The sequence below is a fragment of the Bombus vosnesenskii genome, unplaced genomic scaffold (genome assembly GCF_011952255.1).
Source record: "Bombus vosnesenskii isolate JDL3184/JDL3185 unplaced genomic scaffold, Bvos_JDL3184-5_v1.1 scf7180000013294, whole genome shotgun sequence".
In the NCBI taxonomy this organism is placed as follows: domain Eukaryota; kingdom Metazoa; phylum Arthropoda; class Insecta; order Hymenoptera; family Apidae; genus Bombus; species Bombus vosnesenskii.
The window spans coordinates 2028442-2050060 of record NW_022882945.1 but is presented as its reverse complement, the minus strand read 5'-3'; positions in this window follow the sequence as shown (position 1 = coordinate 2050060).

Genomic DNA, 21619 nt, shown 5'->3' with positions numbered 1-21619 from the left:
CAGCGACGGTAACCCAAAACCCCCAACCCCAGACTCGCAGCATCGCGACAGACATGTCTTGGCACAAAGGATCTCTCGAAGAGAGGAGGCCCTTTTCAGGCCGCGGCCTGAGATCATCTTTCTATTGATGCACTGTTCCGTGCCGCGTGTAAAATTGCGACGATAATGAAGTGCGTCTCGCGAAAATCTCTGCCGTAATTCCGATCGCGCATTATTTCTAAGCGCGGGCCATGTTACCTCGAATAGAGATAACCCTTAACATCGGCGATGAATTGATAAATAGTCATTATAATGATCATTAAATCATATGTATTGGCTCATTAGGCTTGCATAGCAGTCGCAATTCTTCTTCGCCTTATGTTATTAATATTCTGATACCCTATAGTTTCCATTTTGTTCTTGTACCTTGTATCTATTAATATAGTTTTAAGCGCATGAAATTTGCTTGCACGAAGCAGCATCTTCATATTACACAAAATTATTTGGCGCATCTTGTACAGAATACTAATGGATTAAGACATTGTAACATGAAAATTTAGAGTAAATGCCTCCCCAGACGTTTGCAGCAAGTTCTAAAACTAAGGTGACGTACGAATGTGTTTACAAATCTTCAGGGAGATGGATGCTAGTGAAGACCGGTTAGCGCACATCGAACCGTGACCAACGACGTGAAAAACAGGGATATTGTCGAAAATGGTTGGATGAATCAGGAATTTCCATACGTAATTGCAGCGATTATAGCGTTGCGCAACTGGTGTCGTCGCAGCCTGGGCCGATGGTGGTTCTACCCTTAACGCGGCGCGATCAGAAAACTACCGGCTACACATGCTAAAACTTTTTTCCTACACCGATCAAGCGATCAGGGTGTCGAGCGTTTAAAACAGCATAAATTAGAGAGGTATTTTGCGACAGATGCGGGGGTGGCACGTGTCAGGGCAATATGGTCGTCAAATTTCGCCCTCGTGTCAGATCTGATCGCGAAACTCTGTCGAACTATGTCTTTATCGGTGCAATGCAACTCTGTCAACATAATTCTAACATTTTTTAAACATATTTTTCACTTGAGTGTTCGATAGTAAATATGAGTTTATTGTTTATTTATTAGTAACACGATACTGAAATAGTAAAAACGCACTAGATAAAACAAAATAGTACAAAATGCAATAGGTATATACGATATGTAATAAATGTCTTTAGTCTCCGAAGCACTAAAGATACCAGTGTTTCACTTGGTTATAACATTAAGCAGATATATCTCTTTTGTACTTGAACAAAAAAAAAAACATCACTGGTAGAATTCTTTACATTGAAGATAATTTATTATAATCTTAAAAAGCATGCTTATATTTCTTTGAAGTCCAAATATTGCAAATTCTATTTATTCATATCATTTACTGATTATTGTCAATATTTTTTAAATAGATCACAATATTAACATTTAACTTGATTGTGTGCTAAATTTCATCTCTAATAACAATTGCATCATGAAACCAAACCTCGAGATAACCCGTGGCTTCTTCTTCGTAGCAATCCCGACCACTTGGTCGAGCGTCATCCGCGAGACGCATTAGCGACGGCAGCGTAATTGAATTCCCGAAAACGAGGCGCGGGAAGCGATTCCCGTGGCGGTGGCGTGAAAACGTTTCACGCGAGGTAAAAAAAGGCTGCAATTATACAGTCATTACTTCCACAAATTACGTCGCGAGGCGAACCTATCGCACGGAATCTACCCTTCCTGGTACTCCCCGCCACCCTCGGCGCCCATTGATCGTCAGTGCAATTATTTCAGGACTTAGGAGAGGGAGGTGAGCGAGGGAGAGGACTGAGAGAACGTGGTCCCCGTTCCTGTTAACCTATGATTCACCTCTTAATGCGGCTCGTCTTGCTCGATTATTACGGCCACGAATTAAATGAATATGTACACGAAACTCCGGCTAACTCGATTTATACTCGTTTACGACGCTGTTTCGAGTATTTTTGTCTACCGACGACTCGCAGACGATCTACAGACGTGTAACGTTTATAAGTAAATAGGTAACTCGACGCAGACACGAACGTATCCTATCGATGATTCACGAGAACCTTTTTTTTTTACAAAATGATTTAACCTTTTAATCCTATTGAAATTGATAGAAGGAAACGATCCAAGGTAATTTAAGAAAAGACGTTGGGTTACTGTAATTGTTTCTGTCACCATTGAGATCAATTAAGACTTGATTCCATTGAAGATGAAATTACCGACAAAAATCTCCGTACATCTTATAGAAAGACGATTTTTATTTCAGTGAAACATATGCGAAGCAAGAATAAAACATTTTTAGTTTTCATAGCATAAAATATTTTGCCGGGATTGGCCATATATCCCATTTCGAAAATTACGATTTTTATTCAACGGGCGAAGATTCCAAATTTTTTTCCTTCTTTTTTTACGTAGTATAAATACAGAGGAAGAAGAAACTTTGAAAAATCCATAATAGTAGAACATTGTAATCCTGAAGAGGTATACGTTCGGAAGTTACAAATTGCGTTCATCAAAAAGAGAATGCTTCGCTAGAATAGCTTAATTAAGACCGGCTGCATCGTCGCCGAGAGAAAGAGAAGCGAGCGTTCTTCGAAATTTTTGAGTGCACTCGAGACGACACGGTTAGAAAAGGGCAAGACAAAGGCTTGGTGCCAAGCATTCACCAACATTGTTTGCGGTACTCGTGCAATCCTGAAGACCGGGCAGGAAGTGGTCTTCGCGTGGCGTGAAATAATGGCTAAGACGAAGGAGAAGATTTCGATAGACGGTACCTTAAAATGGTACACGAAAGAGCGCCCGGTCATAGTGGTTAGGCAAATTAGCAAGCAGAGAACATAAATTCTTCACGGTGGTCGAGGACCGTGCCGCTTCACAGGGGGTAGATTCATCGACATATGGCGGCCGAAATTCCAAAGCTGTTGTTCTCCTTTTTTTTGCGCTGGTGCAAACCGTATTTGCGTAAATATTTATCAAACGTGTGTGTGTAGTAACGAATAAAATATGAGGGGCTAAGAACCGTAATAGCGTGAGTCAGTTCATTACTAGTTTTCAAAAGATAAAAACACTGCGAATTTTTATAAAAACTCTTTCTTTTATTGATATAGAATTAAAGAGATGGAACCTAATTAGAGATTTACAACGCTCGTAAACAATGATGTAACATACAAACACATCTAAAGAACAAAAAAGTGAGATTCCAAAGGTAGAGTAACGTAATTGATATTCAAAAAACTAGGACTAGAACTTCCAACACGATTTACTGGATTTGCTATTCTGTCTTATGAGTTCTTTGTCCAGAAAACTTCTCAGTGATATCACAGTGAATAAGTAGTAACGAATTCACGTATAGAGGGAAGACCAAGTGAAATCAAACGTTCATAAAGCATAAAACCAACGACACAATCGACATAACATCGAGTGAGCCAGGAAGAATTCCGATTCCCGCGCGTCGGCGCATCTAACAAGAGTAATAAACGAATTAAAGGAGGGTGTCCGCCACGCCACTTTACGGGCCTTGCTCCTGCTATACGGTAGTCCTTTTTAACTGGTTCAATTAAACGCCGTCCATCGCTAGGTGGGGATCTTAGGTGGATTCATGGGCGCGTATCAAATGCCACGGGAATGTTCACGAGTGTGTAGAGAAATGCTCGCTTTGTCCTGCAAGCCGCAAGATAAACATCTTGAGGCTTCCTGCGTTGCTCTCTCCCTCGAGCAACTAGCGACTTCGTGCAATTTCTGGCTGCAATCATGTCGGTGATCCAAATGCATGCAAGCTCGTACACCAACATCAAGCCTGGACACGCTTTGTGGCTTTACGTCGGACCACCGAAGACAATGGAAGGAACAACGATTCTACCTAGTCGACGAAGGCGTGTTGATGACACTCGCCAGATAAGCGGACAACCCCTCGATTATTTTGTCCTGAATGAATCCTTGATGATATGTTCGAGAGAGAAAGTTGCTTGAAATTCTGGATGAATTCATTTTAAAAAGACATTTGAGAAATTAAAATGACAAATGGTACATATTACAACTAAGTATAATACCTGCTCATTAACTATCGTTAATGTTAAAATTAAATACTATTAACCAGTCGATTCAGCAAAATATTAACCAGTTTTAAATACGATTGCTAAGGCCAATGATGAGAGTGTTTATTTGTGAAAACTTTCTCTACATTATTCATATTCATTTGTTTACCATATCAGCTTCTCATTTACAGATGAGAACTTAAATTTCGCTGAAATTAGGGTCGTTTTACAAAATAGTAAGCTTGTTCAGAATTAAATTTTAAATATTAGGGCTTATTGACGAAGTGTATAGATGAAGATACTCAGTGAAATTCGTGTATATTAGTAAGGTATCTTTTTCCTAGAATCGATAAGTAGGTGTTAGGTCAAGAAATTCCCTAGCAGAAGCAGTCACAAACAGAGCTTAACTGCTGGTGAATCTTCCCACACCAATCAAAGAGCACCCCTCGAACGCTTCCTCTTTCGCCGTTTCTCCTCTCACCCCCTCGTAATTCTCTCGGGAGTTATCTACCCCTGATGTGTGCCGGTCGCCTCTGCCTGTGTATATACGCTTCTAAAAGCCCCTTAATTCCGTTCATTTGTACCACTGGCATCCGTATCGAAGAGCAGAGGGTTTGAACTGTCGTCGTTGTACCAGTCGATGTGTTTCCTCGTGTACGTACAAACCAATCGATCACTATACTCCTTCCACATTCTTATACTTCCATTTGAATGTTGTTGACAACGTTTCATTCGAGACATCTCATTCTTCCGTATCATACTTCATTTTTAAACTAAGGTCTCCTTTCAAGGCTTCTAAGCAAACAATGATACAAAGTTTCAACGTTCGTTATTGGTAAGCTATTGCTTAGGATATCTTATTTTTTGAAAATGAAAGTCTTTTTCGTCAGAGTGCAATTGAAATGTTTACTTTCGGAGCTTTCAAAGGAACAGTGCTACAAAATTTCAACTTTTCGTTGATGATAAGCCAAACGTTGAAAAATTTTGTTTGGAAGTGCAGAAAAAGAGGAAAAGATATTTCCTTTTGAAACTGCTGGTTTCAACTGGTTTGATGCTGCAAGGTTTCAACTTCTCGAAATATTGGAAGTTGGCGAATGGCATTGTCGTTTCTCAATCGACATCAGAAAAAAGAAACTTCTGTATAGCTAGAGGCTGGTTCAACGTCCGAAAGATTAAAATTTCAATAAGGCAGGCTTTCAACGCAGGAACGCGCTGACTGTTAACAGTCTGTTAAAGCAGTAACGATTCGATTCGCGAGATACTCGAGAATCGTATTCACACGAGCGCACTCAAAGTCCGAGTAACGCGAACACGGGATGTTTATGGGGCCGTATTCGGACTGGTAGCGTATTGCTGCGCTCAGCATGGGGCATGTACGAGGAGCACCCGTACCCCCATGCTGTCAGTGAAGTGCCCCCTCGTCCAACGAATCGCTTATGTATATCCATGGGAAAAATATTGGTTTATTTGGACGCTACAAGACGCATTCGGCTAGAATATTAGACGTTTTGCGGTAAGTCAACTCTACGATCCTAATTACGTAGAAAATTTCAGAAGAAACGCCAATTACGGTTATTTCGCACCGAATTATATTCTTTGTACTTGTCAGAAAATTGTTTAATTTCGAGGGAAATCAGAAAGAATTGTTATTTATCCATCTAAATTTTGAGCTAATGATTTGCTTAATATAGTGAAAATCCCTTTGGCAGTTGAAACGAAATCGAAATAGAAAAGCAAAGAATTCGAGGATCACAGTGGAAATTATTATCAATTATTTTGTGATAACATCCTACGGATAATGATAATAGTTACGGAAAAACAGGGATGAGTGATACTATGAGTGATACTTGGACGTAAATATGCGAAAGTCACGAGTACCGTTTTCCGAGGGAATGTGCCATGGTGGACACGTGACCACCACGTTCGACACGTGGTTTCAAACGCCAGGTGGTCCTCCTAGCGTCACGCATCGCGTCGTTAAACGGCGATACCGTGATAAGAGGACACGTGGGGCTTAATGCACCCCGCGAAGAGTCGTTTTTCCGCAACCGTCTTATCACGCTCATCTATAGACCCTTCTGACCTGCTTGAACTTTTTTGACAAATGGAAAGTGTGCCATGGAAAATATGGAAGCCGGTCCATTTCTCTTCTGACTGAAGTGAAACCGCATGATGCAACTGATTTTTAGAAAATTCGATAAACTTTTAAATTTATTATTGACAGGTTCAATAAGTTGATAATTTTTGTAAATAGCTCTTAGAATATTGCAAGTGGCTACATACTGTATATAGCCATACTGCAGCAAGAGTATACATGTTGTATTGAAAATATATCTATTTTCCCAAACACAGCTTTATAAACAACCCTAAGATCGACACAAATTTATCAAACGATCCAAGGATAAGTAGACCCTTCGGTTAAGTATATTCTTACGTATACAACTCCACGAGATTTTTATTGAGAAATGTATTGAAAAGAATTGCATAATTCAGCGTGAAGCCGGACATTCAAGCGGAATCGTGGGAGGCACGAAAGAGTCAATCGCACACGGAAATGAATACCTTAATTGTATACTCGATGTGGGCGATCTGACTTGCCAGTAAGCCGTGACATGACCGATCAGTTTACTTCTCTTCCTCTCTTCAAGAGCATTATTTCCCGGTGTCGAGATTTTCGCTATCTTCCTATCTTTTCCGACGAGTTCACACGAGTCATGGCTACGTAACAAGAAGGGGGATGACGTTACATAATGGAGGATGATTGCCGTTTGACAAGCATTCATTTTCTCCTTAATTCTCTTCCACAAACGATAGGGTTTGCTCGTTTCCTCATTTCTTCGTATTAACGATCAACATTGAGCTTTGCATTATAAAGGAATTTCCTTTTGAATAAATTATTCATAAAGTACGCTCTAATACAGATGTTGTCTTCTTACTCTAACATATTTTCATTAGTCCTATCTTGTATTAAAAAAAATTATTTATTACCTTTTTACAAAATCCAAAATGAAAAATATGATTTTTGGTATCTCAAGAACTTAATAACGAATCTCTTAACGAACTTTTCTGATATTTTACATACAGTCTATACTCCCGACAATTGATCAGAAGAATGCATCAAGAAGAATTTATCCAGGTTCCTTTTAAATCATTCAGGATCACTCGGACGAGCAATAGAGAATCAGGATCAAATCCCAATGTCTGAGTCCCATTATGAACTTATTAGGATGTCTAGGTAACCACCCCATATGCTGTTCCAGAACCCGTACAGGCTCCCATATAGAATTACCAGAGAGCATCGTCTCCCTCTTCACTGTCGAATTCTCAGTCTGTCAGTGCGCCGGATAATCATTTTACTTTAATAGACTCTGATCGGTCATTGAACAGCAGAGGCGCTCTGTTTGCTTGTAGGGGCGCGTGCCAAGCAACAATCGAAAGGAAGCTCCCTCGACAGTAGTTTCCCGTGACTTCGCGAAAATCCTCGGACCATTCGCCGCGTTTTTCATCCTCGATGATGTACGAGTCGCCTCTCTAAACATTCGATCCTCGGTGACTATGGTTTCATACAAAGTGACCGCTTTCGCGCGATAGAGAATTCGAGATGGCTGACGCGTGGGTGAAACGCGTCGCTTCCGGATCGATCTTGACCGATGTCAAGAGGATTTCAAGCGTTTCGCAGAATCTTTGTGATGCCTTTTGTGGAATACAGACACGCGTGCGGATAGCAGAAAGAAGAATCGCTGATCCATCATAGGAAAGCTTGTTAGGGGCTATTGTCGTCAATCCGGAAGCTGTGCTCCATTTTTTCCGACGTTGCTGTATCTTCCTCTTTTTTTGCGGGGAATATTTAAATTCCATGGAAAATCTTATTAAATTAGAAATTGTTATTAAATCAGAATAACCAAACTGTTCCTTTGTATTTGTTGAGCTTATTAGATGTATAAACAGAAAAACGCGTGAATAAATTGTAAGGTAGAAAATATAATTTAATACAGAAGTTTAAGTACAAGTAGGAATATAATTTGAGCTGGTACAGTTCCGCACGCTAGCAGTGTTACCCTATAACTGAAATCCCCGAAGCCAACGTCTACTGTTTATAGTCTGCGTTCGTCTCAGTCTTTTGTCTATACGCTGTCGATGGCTTCAGTGCTTGAGAAAACTAAAAAGACCAGATGTAGAGTTTTCTTAGAATTGGTGACCACTTCAACAACTATTTGATATTAATTAAATTCTGCGATATTTTACATTTTTTAATCACGGTAAAAAGTGTGTGCGAACTCAACGATTTCAGAAATTTTCAAAGATGTTAAGAATTTGTACGAATTTCCTGATTGATTGTCAGTAAATTGGCAATTTTAAAACGTAACGCGTAAAGCGATTTTAAAGTTTATTATACTTGAAAAAATCATGCACCTAGTGATTAGTAAAAAATAATTTGGCCATCTAAAGAGAATTTGCTATTTACGACAATGTCGTAGTTAAACAAGTAAAATTTCTGCATATGGTCCTAATTCGACGATCAGGAGCTATTGTTATGAATTTTTCGTCAAATTGTCGTTAAAGAGACTTCAATTTCTCTCATGATTCATAAGTGAGCTTAACAAACTTTTTCTATTTTTCAGGAGTGGAATCTTATAATGTGAATTAAGAAGTCATTTCCGCAGCCATTCTCAACGGTCATAAGCGCATCAGAAGGATCCCTCGTGCCGAAAGGATTACAGGGTTGATTATTGACACAAGGGGTAAGTCTGGTCTTAGGCTGGGCCCCTTTCCACGTCTGGTGACACCCTATATGTTTGAACACATTTGTTGATAACCCCTTCACGATACCTGGCGTATTGAGTTACAGGGATTTATGGAGTACAAATAAAAGATGCGACGAAACATTTAGGGCGCGACATTGATTCCCATACCACAAGATCTCATTGAAAACCTTTATTCGCTTTAATTCGAGGAAAATTTCGGGAAATCATCATTTCACATTAAGATAAAGCGCTATCTCTAAACGCTAGCATTTCTAAACGATGGTCGATGACTAATTAAAATTCGTATTTGCATGTGTTTAGATTGATCCAATCTCCAGCGTCCGAGGGTCAACGTACGTTGAAGATAAACGAATCCATTAGAGCAGAGGGACTAGGGTCAGTTTTTAAAAATTGCAAAATTTATATCGTGCACGCGTGCCAACCATCGAAGTCAGAGGATCTTCACGACGGGATGTCGAGCGGTCTAAATGGCCAGCAAATTTAATTTATGCAGACGCCAGCGGATCATATCCTAAACGGCTACTCGCCCCTACTCGCTGCCGGTCAAAAAAATGGTCGCGTGTGTTCGAACAAAACAACGGAAGCAACGAAACTTTAATGAGAGAGAATAAATGAACGAATGTCCTTTTGTCCTGCGATGACGATATTTCTGGCCGATGGCCCTCGATGATAAAGTTTCAAAAAAAATATGAGTGACGTATATAGATAAAGGGTTAATTAATTACATGATCCTTCGGTAAATTCTATGGATATGTTATTACTGAAATTGTACTTCCGCCGTAAATTTCTTCCGATAAATTCAATTTTTAATTGCCGAGTTGATAGAAAAGCTATCAAACTCTTTCTCGAGCCCAAAGAGTTAAGGAATCTCTAAAGTCTCTTGAAACAGTCTTAACAAGAATACAACGCCCTACGTAAACCATTAAATTAAGACAAATTCCTGCTAACCCAAACTATACCGTGTATAGAAAACGATTAAATGGAAACCTCAAAAACTGTTATTTCCAAGAATTCAACAGGAGAATACAAATTCTTTCTTCATGGTCGAATCCCCGACGATCAGACACTTCCTCCATAGAAACTAATAAGCCAACAAGAAATCGTTCGATCACGTTGTCCCTAAGGTGACATCCAGAAACGTCCCGATCTACAGGCAGGACAAACGAGCCGAAAACGGGGATAAAAGGCGCAACATATAAAAAGTATGGTGGATAGATGAAAAAGAGAAAAAAAAAGGATTCAACTGGAAATGTCGATCTCGGACCGTGATAAGTCATAAATGGACGTATAGGTGCAACAACTTGTACACGCCTATCTGGTGAATTCGCAGCTGAGAGCATACGGGTGCCCTAATGGGACGCCACGAAATTCATCGAAAAAATTTATAATAGTGACACACGGAGGAGAGAAGCGAAGTCAGGTAAGGAGAGTATAAATGCTCCCGTATCGTGGAAAGATTCCACACGGCGATAGAAAGAACATATTTTTCCCCTCTCTCTTTTTGTCCATCTACTGCGGCCAAGCCAATTTAAATCAATTTAGCTGCCACCCCCCGCTTAAACGAGCTTCAATTGGCGCACAATGAAAGTTTCGGGGGTCCTTCGAGGAGGGAGGCACCCAAAGAAAGACGTGAACCACTTAAATCTTCGTGGATGGAGCAAGGATGTTTGGTCTTAAGGGACGCTCGAATCGAAAGCTAGGATATAATCAGGAGTTTAATGCACTCTGAATTGTCCCTATAATGTTTTATCAATTTATCGCATGTATGATTAATCTTATATTATAATATTCTGGTGAAATACTGCTTGATCTAATCACATTGCTTTATCTATTTCTAGAGGCAAGTATTCATTGGCGAATATGTTCGCATACATGTATTTCAAAATCTTAAAAGATACTGTACGAGATGAATGGATTTCAGAAGTTCATGGATTTATAGGGAATTTAAAGATTATACGTAATGTGCAAAAATATATAAAATATTGAAAACATAGTAAGTGAACGAAACGTATTTTCGTTCAGATTCTGCTTGTTATATATGCTTTATGTAAGTTATTATAAAATTTCTTTCGCGATTTCGCTTTTCTTTGCATCTCAGATTCAAATCAGTGTCACACGCATATTCTAAAAATACATGTCATACGTAATGAACGTGTTAAGATTTATGATAGGTGAAACATAAAGAATACAAATATTCTCGAGTTAGGGGTGTGATGGGGATGAGAAGGAAAAATTGAAGCATTTAATTCGACAGACATAGTAGATGGGTGGAAACCCCACGAAAATGATTCGACACGTGATCAGGCAGACGATATTAATCGACTACCATCGATTGTTCCCCCGTTTTCCTACCTCGTTACAAAGTTGCCTGGACGCTCTTGATGGGATGAGAGAGTCGTGTTGCTGTCGATAACAGATAAGATGCCGACTGGCAGTTTAATGAATGTGAGAGAATCGGAAAGAGCAACGCAGGTACAAACCGTGTGAACCGAAGAAAATTACCCGATTTTATTACGTGGCGATCGTAATTACGCGATTAAATCAAACTATCGATGCTGAAAATATCTTTAATAACATAAATGAAGATCCTCATTCAACGATTTATGTGAGAATCGCCGATGTATTCTTTTTATATTACGTTTTGAGGCGTCTTACACGATCGAAGTAACTTATTATTAGTGAAATTTGACAAGTTAAGCGTTATCACCTTACTTGGATATAATAGTTTCTCTATTTATGTCTATATTTAACTCTGTTTAGTTTAGAAATTCTTGGTTAACCGATATTCCTGGATTGATTGATTATACGGTATAAATAAATGATATCATTTTTGTCTAACTTCCTACTTGATTCTTTTTTCACCTCCAACCTCGAAACGATAGGCTGTTGCACTCCACGCAGAAAATCCCATCGTCATAAGCTGCCTAGAAGCATATGTCACAACACCCCAGGGATATATCTCGAAGGGTGGTTTTTTTCTGCGAGCGAACCCTTCATTTAGAGGGCGTGTTTTCTGGGGTAAATTCGGTTAAACGCGAAGTACAATGGCTTCCGCTCGCAAGAAAACAACCTGATCGATATGATCGTCAAAGGATTGACAAATGATTAACAAATTAATATTAAATAAAAATATCTAATTTCAAAGATGCGATGTTACTTTTAAAATATATAAAGATTGATAAAAGAATTTTTAAGAATTAGCATACAAAGCATTCGACAAAGATTCCAGCAGAATACAATACTCAAATGCGATGCAGTTTTTTTTTGAAGGTTGCGGTTAATGATCGTATTTCGGGAAACATCGGTGGATCATTCGAGATGTTACGATACGGAAACAAAGCGAATCTTTTGTACGTGTTTTCGTCCCTCGATAATCTGTAAGGATGACGCGACTCGCGCTGAGTGAATTACAAAGTTCACATCAGATCGAATCTCCGTTCCAGAAGGCAGAACCGCTTTGAAAAACCGGAAGCAGCCGGCACGAGCCTAGAGATGCGAGTGGGTTACCAATGTTCCAACACGCTCTTGCCTCATCTGCCTTCTATCCAGGTAAGGGTTTTCCCGATACGAAAGCTGTGTTACTGTAGATAGATATCGTATTTGCCGTTTTCATCCCGCGAAATTAAAGATCAGTTTATTCGTTTGTTGGAATTCGCTGCAAATTCGTTTAAATGAATGCATATTATGGTAAAACTTCATTTATCTAAACTCAGTCTTTCTCAAAGACAAATAGCTCATACAGTCAATTGCGAAAGTCTTCGTACAGCTTTCATTCGTTTTATTTATTTATTCGTTATGTTCGTCTATTGACATGTCCGCATAAATTGAATTCGTATAATAAGAATTCACTGAAATACAATTCAAGAAAGTATAATTCTTTAGTCGCGTAATAGTAATTCACGTTCGGATAATTGAATTTGGTCATTGGACGATTCGCTTAATCAGACGCTAACTAAAATTTCTAATAAACGCTCTAAAAACGTCTTGCCATATTCACGAACACAGAAAGTTAACTGCGGCATGAATGAACACCTAAGAGCAGTTCCATCGTATTCGAGGCTATGCACGTGGGTGACAGGTGATGGAATATTTAAGCATGATGAGCCACCACAAGCATGCTACTGTTAAAGCCACGCGACGTGCATTCTATGCAAATGTCCCTGGCAGATGCACAGATAATACAGAAAATTTCTACTCGAATGGTACAATTCCGCGTCTTGTGAACGTGGCTAGCGAAACAAATGAATTACTTCATACGTATACGTTGAAACGTAGCCTCAAAACGATCGTTCTCGCAGATTAATCCCGTACGCGGTGTTTTATCAAGTACGGATATCAGGAACAGGGTGCAAAAAATATAATCGCGAGGCAAACGGGGAATCTGGTCATAAAAATCGCGACAAAACTCGTTCATCGGGAAGTCATAAAAATACGGAACACCTCGGCCGAGACAATAGGGAACGATGAAGGGAGAAAGATTCAGAAAAAATGGGAAAAAATCGGGGCGAGAATGGGGGTAGGCGTAATTTTTTCGCAATATTTCCACAATAATTGTCGCTTAAAGCGCGGTATCGAAGTTCGCCAGTTTGGAAACGGAATGGCGACCAGCAAAGAGATAGTGTCACAGACAGAAACGTACTTCCAACCGTGCCCTGCTACCTGTGTGCAAGTACCGAGCCTGTACCGACACGGGAACAAGTACAATAGGCCAGTGTCGAGGACAATAGCCGTGGCCAACAATCAAATCAGAGCGCTATCAGCCGACCACCCACCCCATTCGCGTTTATCCTTTGATCCGCTCGCTTGCTCGCTTACTCGCTCGCTCGTGTCCCAGCAAACACTCCTGATTGCACACCCTCTGTGTTTAAACAGACCCGAACTCTGTCTTCACTACCCCACCCCAACTATTCATCCTTTTCTGCTGCACTCTGTCTTTCTTCAGCTGACTGTTTCTCTTTCAGTTTCTCCCTTTTTGCGATTCCTCCTTTTATCTTCCTTGATACGAATTCTTTTCCGCTGGTTCATAAGCAACTGGCATTTCTCAACTGCGATAATCCTGAGGAAATCGTTGTTTTGTGAATCGCGATATATACTACGTTTTATCGAATTTCTTCGAGACACGTTCAGAAATATAATATCTGCGTTAGTAGCATTACATACTTGGAATTAGAATCAGAAGTAAGGTAACAGAATCAACACAATGTATAGGTCAGCTAATGCGTTAAACGTAATCGGTTATGAGATGTTACTTTTCATGTTTTTCCTTTCACAGCAGTCTATCTACAGTTGTATGTTTTTATGTTCGATCTGTTCTGTTCGACCCTTTGACACCATCGACCCCTCTCTATGGCGGTATTTAAAGTTCTTCTGAAGAAGGGAAGGGGTGAGAGAGCCATCAGCCGGTACAACGAAGTCTCTACCCTTTGACCGACTGTTTCTTTGCCTTCTTTTGGAACTTTATTTCTCAGAAGCGTATTGATTCGACCGAGGAAGTTACCGTAGATGAAAGCGTCTCCATGTCTAATTAAAGACCGTGTTAGGTACACCTGTGAACACGTGGTAGGAAGTGGTGTTATCGCGTACACACGTGCCGACGACTCCGAATCGCACGTGCAGTTACGCTGCGGATACGCGTCGTTACGCAGAGGTGACAAGAATGTTCTTTGAATTAAAGAACGGACACTTTTGTAGATACTATCAGAATTAACGGACTAATAGTCGGTACTGAAACCAGTTACAATAATATCTGCAACTGCGAAGATTGTGAATCATATGTTCATATTAATTTCCTCTATGAAAAGAATCCTATGTCAAGTTAAAAATATAATACAAAAAGAATTACGAGCCATATACTTCTTTATATTTTACAAAGAAATTCTAATACCGAGCCATAAATATCAACAAGTCCGTACATTGAAATTACTTCATTCCTTTAACGATCCACTGACAATTTCATCAGTTTACCAAAAGTTACAAATATAGAACCAATAATATAAAAAAGCCACAATTTTCTTTTCAAATGAGTTACATACTTAATTGCAATTGGGTCGCGAAACGAGCTAGGGATTATTAAGCGATCCAACAGCGTCCTTCTGTACTTAAGGGGGAATCGCGGCAACTCTTCAATTCCGAGGACACGCTCACCTCGGCAGATATGTTTGCGTCGTGGGTTCAGGTTCGATCGAAGCGTAACGGGCCGTTGTCTTGGATGCGGGTACCTGGGGTTGGAGGCAAAGGGATGGAGAAGGTAGGAAGTAGGAGGATTCTACGAGGGACACCCCCTTAAAGCGCCGCGGAACCAGCTGATTGCGAGCTCGTTGCGACCTATGATCCCGTGCAATCACATTCTAAGCCCAGTGTCTCATCTTCTCTAGCTTGATAATTCTAGTTGTCGTATTTTACTCACAGACACATTGTCTACATTCGTTTGCAATTGGACTCCGTTTACCTGAACATATTCAGGGATTCATACTTATATAATATATATATGTTACACTTACGTAATAGATAAGTTCACCAATGCTTCTCGTTATCTATTATTTCTCGTTGACATAACAAAACTCTACGTTCAAACAAGTGGATTCAATCAACGGGAATTTGTTTAATGAAATAGCAACCAAAATTTCGTTGCAGTAAATAATATCTGGATAAACGAAATGGCACTGTAACAATAATATTTGGATAAATGACAGAATAGACTACAGAATACAGGACAGAACAGTATGTAAAACAGTATATAACAGTATGTAAAAATGGGCTATCTGTACAGTCCCTATCGAAAATTAAAATATCAAGTATTTTCAAATTTATTTCACTATCATTATATCATTATCAAATACTTTTTTTCTCCACTCTTTCGCTAGCCACACGGAAGTTGAACCGATCAATTCCATTCTTTGAAAACTCCTTAATATTAACACTAAAAAATATCAAATAATTATCCCCAATAAATTAGATCAGTTTGCTTCCTCTACGATTCGCGTGTCAGGCGACGAAAGCTGAGAAAAATCCCTTAAATGGAGCAGAAAATCGCAAGGGACCTCGTCTCAAGCTGCGCTCTGCAATTCGTTCTGATAAAATCCCGATGAAGCGGTTGACGACAAACGCGCTGGCAACCTCAAATAAAACGGCTATCGAACGATCTGTGGCCGCTTGTTCCATCGGAGTCGGGTACCGGAAAAGCTTCACAGTCCGCGTCGCGTCGAAACCATCGAGTAAAACATCAATAGCCCGAAATCGAGGGGGCCCCAATTCCGGAGCACGAGCAATAAAGCCTGTGTTACGGGCGAGAGAGTGGTGGTTGCACAGTGATCGATCCTTCGGCAGGTCGAGAGGGGTTGCTGTCTACAATTAGGCACCCTGTGGCACACGGTTAAGCCAACAGAGCCGATTGGTCGAGAATGGCCACTCCTCTAGGCGTTTCCTGATGCCGACCAGGACTAACCACGACGTGCACACCATCCACCAGCGGCAACGTGCTGACTCCAGCTAGTACGCACCCGAGTAGAGGCGCCTCAGTTCACGTAGCGACACCGTGTCGCACGCATCGACACGTACAATCTCACGCGTACCAATAAAAAATCGCCTACACCTTCTCCAAACTCGTGTATAATCATTCGACTATTATTTATATATGATCTCTCCCGTTGGAAAAATTTGCGGCTAAGGTTGCAATTGTTGGAGTATCAGTGAATCTGTTCCGATGCTCTCTGTGCATTTATCTGAATTTAGACGATGACGAAGGGACGAAGTTAGTTTCGGGTGATAGGTTGATGAGAAACCTTGGTTAGGAAAAGTGAAGTGTCCTAGACAGACGAAGATCGGGGACTGTTGTGAATATAGAAGTTCTGCCACCGGTGCGACGTCATCTAGGAAGCAGCTACGACTATGGTGGTACTGTAAGTATTTCAAGTGCTTTCTTATTCTTTTACTGTAAAGGGTAGATAGTACTAGGTAAATAAAGGGACAAGTTATTGGCTTTTGACGCCAGGCTTTCGATAGTAATGATAGAGAAAAATAGGGATGATAGAGGATCCGTGTTATCAATATTGTATTGCGAAGGATCTATCATTTTCATCGCTCAACAACAGTCTGATATTCGATGTTCCTGAAGTATAGGAGGTCTCTAAAACTTCTTCCTGTTGCAAATTGAAAGAATCTAGCGCCTAGCTGAAATTTAGGAAGGACTAACGAAAGTCAGGCTAAACTTGTAGTGATAATTCAAAAGCTCTGAGCAGGTGGCGACCATTTCAGCATCGATTTCTCTTCCTGGACGAGCAGCGAGATTTCCCTAGTATCTAATCAGTGGGCGTTCTGCGGGTTTCTCATTGGTGTGTGGGCGTTATCACGAGTTCCGATTGGCCGATGGGTATTCTAGAGTTCTCTGGCGCACATACATGCGCACTTCGTAACGCCGTAAACCGAGTCCTGAAATCGTGCAAACCTAATAACGGTTGCCATTTGCCAATATTACAATGAGCGCTATTTTGCAGTTTCATAAATATACCAGTTTAAATTTGCAACTTTCAATTTTCCACCATTTTACGAACTTATCTTTCCGATGTTTCTATCGCTTAAAATACGCAAGATACGCTCCGATATTTTGTACTACATTTAATATCCAACAGATACGTTAAGCTAAGCACATTCTTCATCCAAAATTATTTAAGTAAGACGATTACGCGATCAAATATAAAATTATTCGATCTTTGAAAGGGATGATCGAATCTTCGAACGTGTATCTTCTATTTGTGAAAGCCCGATTACAGATGCAGCTGTGGCTCGCTATTGATCACGGCCCAACACCTCGAAGACAGATTAAACGAATGTCCGCGAGTAAAACGATCTGCCTTTATCTCGAATCTGAAGAACGTCCTCTCCCTGTCCGCCGCGGTGAAGAACTCTTTGAACCCACTCCCTGTCTCCACTCTCTTCTCTCATCCACGCTCAGCCAGCATCCTTTTATACGGTGGCAACCGAATGGAAGCTGACAGTTTACCAGGTATTAATTATGCTCGTCTGTCGAGGATAACACTCTCTCTCGGGACCCCTTTTCACTTAACTCGAATTTTAAATCTAAATCACTTTTTGACTATTTTCCTCTCGGTAGCCTCGATAAGAGACTTAATTTCGATGATAAAACTTAGAAAGTAGCTTTAAAAATTCAACTTTAAGATCTTTTTAAAACAAACATTTTCAAAATAAAGAGCGTAAACATAACGCAGTATGAGCGAGAAACGTGAGTCACTAACTTAACAAGAATTACACGCACGTAGGTCGAACCTTTCGATTTTATTATATCGGAAGTATTATAGAAAGGCAAACTACGCTGTCATAATGACGGATACAAATTGCTCAGTGATTCGTGACAACTGCATCATCGTGATTTATTTTTTGCTCCATTTTTCTTTTTCTTTTTTCACTTTTATTTCTTTCACGGACAACCGCGAAGCGTCTGTCACGACGACGGGGCGCGAGAAATCGGGAAGAATGAAATAGCGGCCAGGGGGCGAAGAAAAGGAAGGTGGCTCGATAAAACTCGATGAACCTCAATGAAACGCGATAGAACCAAACAAAACCGGTCCAGCTGGATTTTTGTAAGTCAGGTTTTTTGCCGATTCCCCCGTGCTCTCTTCCAGAGTAAATCGAGAGGAAGAAGATACGAAATAAAAGGAGGAAAAGGTAGAGACGAAACGACGCGAGGGAATTCGAGCGTTTAGATACTCCAAAAGAGGAACGCGTGGGGGACTGGCATTGTGCTCCTGAAAAACTATTCCATGCCAATTATCCGACGCGTGATTAATCTCCCTTTATTTATCAATCAGCTTGCCGCCGCTTCAAATTCGGTATTCTTTTGAGAATCTTATAAAGCCTTCGTATCACGTTTTAACCGCGCTACGATGAGTCAATTAGGATAAATGAAAAGTCCAGAAGAAAAGTAATAGCGTAATCAGAAACGAGATGCTACATATTTTGAAAAATTTATACTCCGTTTGAGCTTCGTAAGAAAACATTTTTTCAGATAGATACAGTTAGTAGAACATCTTGAGAGATTGTTTCTATCGAAACAAATTAAAGTTCCAATATATAGGTATCATCCTTAAAAGATTGGAATTACAAATGTGTTTTTCAAAGAGAACACTGGAAGTGTACCATTATTTATCTCGTTATTGGCAAAAATACACTTGTGCCACTTCTCCATTGAGATCCTCAATTTCATCTACATTTTAACTTCATTCGCTGATTCTCTATTTACTCGAACTGAAACGTAGGCAAATTCTGACATAGAAGATGTAAAGAAAGGAAATTTATGAGCATACGAATTTCAAGCGTGCGGTGCAGGAGTTAAACTTTTCCCGTTAGTAACGGAATACGCGCGTAGTATGTACTTCTCTACTATGTAATAATCTGAGTAAATATTCTACGCTCTACCTACGCGATGTCTTCGCAAATGTAACTGCGCGAACTGAAGGAAAGATCGAAGCTTCTTAGGTCGTTGCCTATCGTGTCGTCTATTTTCGAACTTACAAGCAATCAGAGTTCAAAGTCCTCATAAGCTATACACATAGCGCAACGATTCATTTAAATGAATATATCTATAACATATTTAATACACATTTGATATCTTCAAATAAGTGCATACCTAACGTCAGTAAACTTTTTAAAGAAATTCGCACTCTATAATCTATCCACTTTTCTCGTAAACTACCTTACGCGTCTCGTAAACCTAAAACCACAATGAAGAAAGAAACTTCACAGTTCGCTACACGGGTTTGCGGCAAGGCCGGAATCGAAGTCGGCGAAGAAGCCGCGAGAGAATTAACTCGTTTAGACGTAATCTCGGGGGACGATCCCCAGCGAGGCGCGAGACTAGTCTCGCGGTCCATCGAGGGGAAGAGAAATCTCGGCTTTCGTCGCGGTGAGACTCGCGTGATATTTTAGTGGACTCGCGGTATCAGTCTTAATATCTGAAATTCTGAAGGCGCCCATACCGACCGGAACGAGGATATAGTCTCTTCTCTTTCTCTTCTTTCTTTTTTTTTCTTTTATTTTCTCGTCTTCTGTGGAAGAAAGAAAGAAAGGGTGAGGAGAGAAGGACCCGCGGCGGCCGCGAGTGTATGCGTCGCTGACACCAGCTCGAGGCCTCTTCGAACCGCGGGACAATCTCCTCGCAGCATCGTCCGCCGATGTATCATCTTACGCCGGTGCTAAAGGCGATGACTTTATCACCGATCCGGGCAATCATTCACCTAAGCCGGCTCACTCTTCGTTTCTCCCTCGAGCGTTCTCCTTCTCCTCTGCCTCTTGTCTCGTGTCCCTTCTCGCTTTTCTCACAGGACACGAGGCGCGTCCACGTAACGTACTGGCGAACGCTTTGCGTGCCGGGCCTGCCTTCCTCGACTTCTCTTTGCCCAAGCTTGGATAACGGATCGGCCGGTCAGGCGAAATGCTCGCGTGAAATTATCGCCTCGAATTCGCGCCCGTTCGAATCCGACGGTGCAACGAGGTAGCCGTTTGCTCCGCGAATTAAACTCTCCACTGCCGTACAGATTTTTCGTTGTTGCCTTCGATCTTTCTTGTTTTGGCGAGGAGAATCTCGCGATCGGTCGCGGTTTTACGCTTCGATGTTGTGGTCTGTCCTGGTGCCTCCGTGACCACTGCGGGGTGGTTTTTGTCGAGACAAAGCAGCATTATTTGGCGAACATATCGAGGATAGAGAGACTTTGTTGCTAGCGATGGAGTGGAATTATTATATCTGTGGTGGATCTTCGATTCGAGAGATGGAAGACGATATTGGTTCTTTTACGCCAATAGTGCGGACGTGCGAGTCGGTACATTGCAGAAATTGAACGTAAAGCAAGTACATGATTGTAGAAGTATCGTGTCAAGATTCTAGTACAGCCACTATACAGCGGATCTTTATGAATTATTGAGGAATTTAAACGTGTAAAAATATCCAGAATGTATATAATATGCAAAACACATACAAATTACGTTATAGGTAACATAATGCCCGAACAATTAGAGAATCGCTTTCGTGCTACCTTTTTAAATCTCGGTTTTTATTTTTCTACAGCTTTCTAATGGTAAGGTCAAGGATTGAAAATACTAAGAAATTGTCGACAAGATGATTTTACAGCAGAATGATTACTAAAATCGATCAGAGAAAATGTGCATGTAACGGCGAGTTTGCTGCAGTTTAAAATTGAAATTTGATCGAGATCCATCGTAGAGCTTTCACGATGCTTTGAAGCGTGGACCCACGTGAGGCGCGAGCAAACTTCGTCGAGAGTAGGTGTTCGAAGATCGTAAACGTCCGCGTACGAACTCGACTCGATAAAACCCACGGAAACTGTGTGCACGCAGCTAACGCGTAACCTGTACGCTGTACAAATATCGTAGGAGGCGTGCGAGGACCTTCTCTAGTGGCCCCTTGAACTCGATCATACGAGATCGAGAGTCGAGGAATATAGATTTTCATTACTCCATATATCTTCGAGAACTCTATAATTCAACGAGCTTTCCAGATTCCAATTGATAACTATAAGATTTACAACTACAAACCGCGACATATATGTAGTATGCATATAATGTCCATGTGAACGGTTTAGATTTTCCACATTTATCGTAGCAGGAAGTACATCATTTGGTCGCAACATATAATTTCTATGAAAGGATAAAGATTGTTCGTTGGATATTTTCCAGTATTCTTCAACCAAAGAGCTGAAATCGAGCGTGAAAATTTGGTATACGTATTGCCTCCATCGACTTCTAAGCTTTCACAAGCTTGTAAATTTAAT